Consider the following 8,399-nt stretch of genomic DNA (forward strand, 5'->3'; position numbering starts at 1 on the left):
TTTCATTCTGTACAGCCCTTTGGAGCTCCTTTCTACTTCCTAGGTGGGATGCTACCAATTCATGAATCATTGAATAAAACCAATTAGATCTTTACATTTACTCAGCTAAATCTTTGTGTTTCAACACTGCAATTATTTGTTCAACTTTTTAGATGTAACTAATAGATGCAATAATGCAAATATAAAGCACGATTTCAGTCTTTTGCAAGATGTGAAAACCACCTAGTTTTCTGTCAGGAAAGCAGTCCCTCCACCACTACTGGAATTCAGGATTAAATCAGTTTGATTGTTTAGCTGTTTTTCCTTTTCAAGCACAAACCAACTGCACACTCTGCCTGATATCATTAAGATAACTGAAGATGACTAGCCATATGTTGACAAAGGGAGAGAGTCATCATTATGATTTAAAAAAGCAGCCATGCCGATTGTTAAAACTCTGACCACTCTCCCCATCTCACAGTTCACTGCTATTAAAATATTCTTTCACAGAAATGAGCACAGCACCATAAATCTATTTTCTTTTTTAAACTCTTTAGTTTGCTGTGGAAACCTGGACGCTCTTCTTTGGGTAAATCAAGGAGCTCACTAAGTGGGTCCTTCATTAGTATTATTAATATCAAGAATTTCATCCCAATTTCCACTTGCACCAGCTTTTACAATCAGTTTTATTTTGTCCCTAGTTAAATACTACTTGACTAAATGATAGTGGACCCTTTTTCCATAACAATAATTATTTTAAATGTTTCAATATTATTTGTAAGAAACTTTTACCTTCCCAACTGACTAATTATCATATTTAACAAAGCCTTTTTCTGTGAGAGTAAAAGAGCAAGGCAATTGCCATCATTTGCATGCACACTTAAACTAGCACAGGGAATGTGGCCTTCACTTAGGCATTGAATAATGTTCTAAGCTTTATCCATCCTGCCTGCTAATCACCACAGCTACAACACAGTCCTGTGTTGGGCAACTGAATTGTTTTTGTAAACAAAAAGTAAATTGTCTATTAACTTGTCTATACATTTTCTAGTAACAGAGGACCAACAAAAGGAAAGATCACTGAATTACACAGACAGGGTTCCAGCTAAATGTTAGGGGTGGGAGGGGGGATAGATTCTAGTAGATAAGGAAACCAACTAAAGCTTTCTTTCTTTTCTTTGTGCTTTATTTGGGAAATAAGGTCCTATAATGACACAATTAAAACTCTCCACCGAAAGGAAAGTGAGGGCCTGTTGGATACATTTTTATCCGCCCCCCCCAAAAAAGTAAATCTACACTGCTAATATTACCATCGGGAAAAAAGATGAAAAGACATCTAGATAATAATGCATAAACTTATACATATTATCTCTAGTCCAGATGGAGTATTTTTAATTTTCTAAGGAGTCCCTAAAAGAAGCAGGAAAGAAATGTGAAATGTTTTATAATTGAAATAAATCTTTTTACATGCTTCTGAGGCAGATGGTGGGCTACTCTCAAGATATGAAACTTGAGGGAGAGGGGGTGGTCAGGGTGAGAACATTCAGGTCCACTGAATTCAGAAAGCAGGTGTCCTGCCACAGCTGCTATTAAATAAATATTCTGGATCTCTAACAATTCTATCTCTGGTGACCATTTGCATGGTAAACTTAGGAGAGCACAGTTTTAGAATCTCTCATTTATGTAGTTAGAAGGAAAATAATAATTCATGGTTGTTCCCTGTCCAGAGGTTTACACTCTCTATTCCAGAAAGGAAAATTTTATGTCATCAGCAAATGTATAATAAGGAGCCACTTAAAATTCTGGTTTCATTAATCATCGAATGCATTTGGCTTTCTATTCTTGTTCTTTGCAAACTCCAGTGTATGCACACACATCAAGTGTGTGTGTATATATATGTGTAGATAGTAGATATTTATATAGGATATATATATATGTTATATATATATATATATGTATATATATATATATATATATCATGGCTGGTGGGCTCAACTGATTAAAGTCCTGTTCTAACGAGTCCAATGTCAGGACTTCGGCTCTACTCCCTGGCCAGGAATGGCACCCTGTGCTATTGTAACTTATGATAAAAAATATATATTTGGTCTTTGTCCTTTTGGCATGGAGCTCCTAAAACCCTTGGAATTTCCTAGGGCAATAAAGGTGTCATGTGTTTTATTAATGAGGTGAGTTTTGGAAAGCACCTAGGTGACCTAAGGGTAGAGCTTTTTACCAGGGAAATCAACCAGGTGATTAGAGAGTTGGAACTTCCCTTCCCCTCCACCACCACCTCTGGGGAGGGAAGAGGCTCCAGAAGTTGAGTTCAAAGGTCAATGATTTGTCTTGTAGGAGTGAGCCCTTAACCTAAAGAATCTAAGGTTATCTCGGACTAGATAGTTTCAGAGCTGAGTTGACTTATAGGGCACCCAACTGGTGCCTGAGAATTGTTTCTTGTTGGTGTGGGGAACCATCCTCACCCCCGCCTCCACACATGCTAGAATTTGTCCCAGAACCACTTTTTTTACACCATCATCTCTAGTTCTCCAAGCTCTAAAGGCAGAGAATGAATTCTAAGATGAAGCAGGCAGGAAACTGCCCATCAGACAGTACAAACCATCTACATGACTGAGAGCAAAAGATGGTATCATGAGACCCACTGAAGGTGAGTTAAAAGGCCTATTTGGGCAAGTAGAATCTTCAACTGCAAGCATGTCTATCCAAGACATAAAGTGTGACTTAAATAAGTAAACTGTGGCTTTGATAATTACAAATCAACCAGAAGGAAATGTTGTGGGTGTGGGTCTTAAAGGAGGATAAAGGCATTCTTGAAACTTCCTTGTGGTTTTCTCCCTCTAGGGTTTAGAACACAGGTTGGTTAGATTTTCAGATTAGAAAGTTCTCAACTCAGGAGGGTCAAAGAAGCCCACATGGAAAAGCGGAAAGGCCCTGGCTGGACTCTCTCTGGGCTTTAAGCAATGAGATCAGAGAGAGATGTTTTGTGCCTGTATGTGGTATGGTTGCATTTCCTAGGGAGGAGGATGAGAGGAATATGGGGTAAGAAGTCTTAGCCGGGAACAAAGAATGTCCCTTAGAGTAAATTTCTCTAGAAATAGCTAGAGGACAGGGTGGGAGTCCAGTGCAGGGGGGGAAAGGGAAAGCTAGCTATGTCTGGGAAGGCATCACTAACAATGCCCTAGTGAACCTGTGGATAGATAAGAGCCTCACCATCTCTGGAGATCATAGGAGACTGCATTACCTTCAGTGAGGTCTTCAAAGGTAGAGGGGCTATAAACACCTGGGAGTTGAGCATGGACGGCCAAAGCAGGTAACTAAGAAAAGTTGTTCCCAAAGGCCCACCAAATCGAGGACTGCGTGCCGGCTGGTGGGGCTAGGAAAGGCGGTCTGTATTCAAAGACCCAATTGTGGCCAAAGAGGGCATCACTATTCCCAGCAACACTCTGCACAAAAGTCTTTTAATAAAACTGGCCCTCTAGTGCTTGCAGAGTCAGTGGTAATTTATGGAAACTCAAGAAATTCAGAACAGGGTCTTAGTAGCTAAGGATAACAGCAGAATATCACTTAGGAACCTGCTGCATCCAGAATGGCCTCAAGTAATTGGCAAACTTCTGAGAGGCAGAGCTATTTTAACTTCCCAGTTGCCCTGAACAAGGAACGAATCACATCAACTACAAAGGCCCTCGTACAGTCTGGAGGAACTCAAGGCCAGGAGATTTGCCTTCATGTTCATTCTGCTGACGTCTACCAATTAAGGTCATTAGCAGATTGTTAACGCCACTGAGAAGTTCCCGCCACCTGTCACACAAGTACTTTCCTCCACAAGCCATATTGAGTCCGTGCCAGGGCAACAGGTTAAATAAAACCGGCTGAGGCCACACCGATTGGTACAAACCCATGAACACACCAGCACGTTGTCCCACCAACCCCAACAGTCAAGCCAGTTGTGTGGGGCGGAGAAAGGAACACCAGAGGAGTGAGTGTCGGGTCAGATTCTGACATTACAGAACAGGAAAGAGGAAGACACAGCACTGAGAATCCAACTCCAGTTCCGACGTGAGAAGACCTAGTCATAAAATTCAGAGAACTGCTCTTCCATAATGAAAGAGAAATCCAAATAATTGAGTAAGGCAACTGAAGAAAGCAATTAAATGTGATGCTGCCGGATAGCCATCAAGGCTATTAATAGCAATTGATGCCTTTTGTTCATACTGTTACATACAGGGTATTGTAATTTCTATATAGTAAAATGATCTATTTTTCACTTCACTAATCAGAAAACATGATCACTGGGATCAAAAAGTGGCCTCATTTTACATCCCAAGCAAGATTTACCTGCAAGTGCTTACAATGAAGCCCCATTTTCTTGAGACTCTATCGCAGTTAAAAGACATCCTACAGCCCATTAGTCCATAGACTGTGGATTATTATAATAAATACTTAAAACCACTTATCAAAATAAAAAGCCAAAACACACTCTGCCATGCAGTGGGCCTGATTTTTTAATCAGAGTCTCTCACTTGCTAATTGGAAGTACTCAGGACTGCACATGATTTGTCCTTACCATTGGTGAGAATTAAAAAGGTTTTACACTGGAGACACTTTAGCACTTCTCCCAACTAGGTCATCCTCATTATATGAGCTTTGAGGCGTCTATTACATTTCCTTTCTTGTATGTCAGTGGGCGAAAGGGGTCTCCAGAAACAGTGATGCTGGCCCTTGAGGCCAATGCCCTACCAAGTGGCTATTTCAGAGGAAGGCTGCTGTACACAGAGCCACTTGCCAAAGGGAGAGAAAATCCATTTATTCCAGAAGACTATTAGAGCCATTTGATTTTATTTATTTTACACCTACCAAAGCCCTGCCTGAAAAGCAGCCTGGCTTTTTTTATCTGTGTGTGTGTGTGTATGTGTGTGTGTACATATCTTACATATACGGGCATATTATAGCGATATCAGACACATTAGATAGATTGTCAGCAGATGTGTTTGCTTCTTTTTTCTTTTAACTTCCACATGAATGATAATGAGGTTGGAGAAATACCATTACACCCAGAGTACCAGAGCTCACTCTCTGCACAGGATCTTCCAGTGAATCTCAACAAAGCAATGGTGGTCAACAAGGAATAGACCAAGGGTCGGCCAAGAGAGGAGGAAATGGTGAGGCACCCCCGAGGGGTCATGGGAGCACAGAGGAGACCAGTAAGCAGCAATCCCCTTGAGGAAAATATTCATTTCCTCTGAGGGCAAGGGGGTAGAACTTTGAATATCAGCATCAGATGATCAAGTGAGGATAAACCAGGTTATGGAAAAGTGTACCTACCTCCTCAAACACAGCACCTGCTCCTGCCTTGGGGTGCCACTACTCTGAATGACCCAGGCCGCCCACTTCTTGGTAAGCTCAGGGACAAACCTACTAAAGCTATCCCTTTGCTTTCAATAACCATTCTGTTTGAATATCAACCTCAAGTCTCCCAGACCCCACCATCTGCCCAGTCCTTTGAACGAGGGCAAAGGTAGTGCGCTCTGTGGGCTGAGATAATTACTTCTTAAAGCTTAATTAGGACAGTTGTCTCATTATCAAGCAAGTGTCCTTCATATAGCCCAAATGAATGGACTCCAAAGATTCATTTCAGGGGCACCTGGGTGGCTCAGTCGTTAAGCGTCTGCCTTCGGCTCAGGTCATGATCCTAGGGTCCTGGGATCGAGCCCCGCATCGGGCTCCCTGCTCCCCAGGAAGCCTGCTTCTCCCTCTCCCACTCCCCCTGTTTGCGTTCCCTCTCTCGCTGTGTATCTCACTGTCGGATAAATAAAATCTTTAAAAAAAAAAAAAAAGATTCATTTCAGACACAGGCCAAGGCAGGAAAACCCAAATGTTGCTCATCAACGTGCCCATTTTTAAGAAATGCTGATGAATGAAAGACAAAGTCCTGAGTTTTACCATAGACACCGCATAAACTCAGATAGCCAAAGGAACACAGTAAATTAAAACATATCATAAACTCCAGGAAACACTGACTTTCACCACATGGGTACATTAAACATAGTTACAACCTCCCCAGCTTAAGTTCTAGCTGTATCTCTGGGTCTGCCAATCTATTCCTCTTCCCCATCCCATAATAACAGCTAACATTTATTGTGTGCTCATAATGCACTTCACAAATTTTTCACTCATTTAATCCTCCAAATCACCCATTAGAAAAGCACATTATTATATCATCAGATTATTCATCTCTTTTTCAAATTGAGAAACTAAAACGAAGGGAGGTTTAGTAACTTGTCGAAAATCACATTATACAGGATCTCGAGTTAAAAGATGCAGTAAAATACAAGAACAGAGTGAAAGATGCCTGAAAATAAAAATATTTTTTAAACTGGCCAATTACTAGCTGGTCAGAAAATTACCGTTATACCAGAATATGTACAGACCCTTCCAGAAATTCTGAAAAAGACTGTCGAGATCCATAAGATGGAAAAATTTGAGACTTTCTACCATTCAATATGAGCAAATTTAGATACAGTTCTGCAAAGGGAGAAAGGAAACAAAGGGAAAGAAGGGTGGAGTGAGAGGGAGAGAGGAGGGAGCCCGGGCAGGGCAGGGAAGTGACCACGATTAGAGTCCTCGTGGTGGGCTAAGCATCCTCCCAGGAACACTGGACTTGCATGACTTACTAGCACCCTAAACTCCATTCCCTTTCTCTCTCTCTCTCTCTCTCTCTCTCTCTCTCTCCATTGTACCTGTCTGGTGAGATCTCAGCCTTTCTCGGTCCCTACATTTAGGCATCTGGGTTCTGCTTTATCTCAAATCTAACACCAGCCTGTGTGTACTCCTCCACTCAGTGAAAAACACACACCAGATTTTCCGTTACTCAAGTCAGAAACACCTGGGGCTTTCCTCTTCCTTAACATCCCTTCCACACTCAATTGACCCCAACGTTCAGCCCCTTTCAGGTCCTCCCTGTCTCCTGAGTCCTGTCCCTTGCCTCTTGGCCCTCTCCCCTCTGGTCTGCATGCCCCTTCCTGTGCCAGGATCAGCAGGGCGGCCCTTTCGCTCCTGTGGGCTCTGGGGCACACGTCACTTCCCTGCTTCACTGCTGCAGCCACCTGCACGTCCACTGGCATCACGGCTACCACCATTGCCAACAGCTCCGCACCCCCGCCCCAGCCCTTGCAGTCAGCCCAGGTTTCCCTCCCCTTCCTCATCCACAACTCTCTGTGTTCCAACTTCCAGAGCCTTCCTTCCATTCCTCAGACATACCATGCTGATTCCCACCTCTGGCTCCTGCACATGCTCATTCTTTTGCAGCCACACTGTCTCCCTCTCCACCCCCCGCCTTTCCCCTGGTCAATGGAAGTACCTCTCAGCATTCACCTTAAGTCTAACTTCTTAGGGAGGTCGTGCCTCACCTTCCAGCCTGGATCAGGCTGTGCTGTTGTTTGTTGTATTTCTATAATGTGTTCTTTTCCTCCTGAGCACTAAGCTCAGTCTGTGATTACACATACCCGTCTTGGCGCGTTTGGTTGGAAGTCATGCTTGTTCACTGCATGCGCTGTGAGCTCCGGGACCACGTGCAGGGCCTGCCATACAGACAGCATTCATTGCCTGAATGAATGATTTCATCTAAAATTCATAGAAAACCTCATTTTGTGCCTGAGCACACACAGCAAATATATCCACAAACATCGGGGCCAGCTTTAGACACCAGCTGGCTCAACCCCCGACCGTCATGGTTTTCTAACTCCCCACATCACCACCTCCCTCCAGACAATAGTAAACTTTTGTTTCTAAAGACCATAGAAAAGTAAGTGGTTTGCAAAAATCACATTTGTCCCCCTGGCTGCTGAAGACTCAGTTGGTTACTGGATCCTTGTAAATGAGATTTTGTTATTAAAGAAATGAACCAATTATATAAGATTAATGTTGGGTAGATTTTAATGAAGGAACTTTCCACAGTCATTCATATATATATATATATATATACATATATATACATATATGTGTGTGTGTGTGTGTGTGTGTGTGTGTAATCTTACACCATCTGGTACAAATCTAGAGGAAACTCACCCTGCTAATGACATGTGCAAACATGAAAAATGAAGACACAAAGGTAGCATAAAAATGGTCTTCTCTTTTGATGTGTGTAAGGATTTTTAGGAAGTATGTATTATTTGAGAAAATCTGAGAAGGGAAATTAAGAGCAGCTTTTCTTTCTCAATGTATCCGTCCGTGTTTGGATTAAATGAGAGGACAAAATAAAAACCTCCAAACCAACAGAGATTTCAAACTGCTGAATTTCCACCAAACTGCTCTAATGTTTATAAACAGAACCAGAATATATGATATTCAGAAAACATCACAAAAGTTGGCCAGCAAAGGCTCAACCACAAAACAAACACTGTCACGGA

The sequence above is a fragment of the Callorhinus ursinus genome, unplaced genomic scaffold (assembly GCF_003265705.2).
Source record: "Callorhinus ursinus isolate GAN/ISIS: 27379988/994484 unplaced genomic scaffold, GSC_fseal_2.0 scaffold1, whole genome shotgun sequence".
NCBI lineage: Eukaryota > Metazoa > Chordata > Mammalia > Carnivora > Otariidae > Callorhinus > Callorhinus ursinus.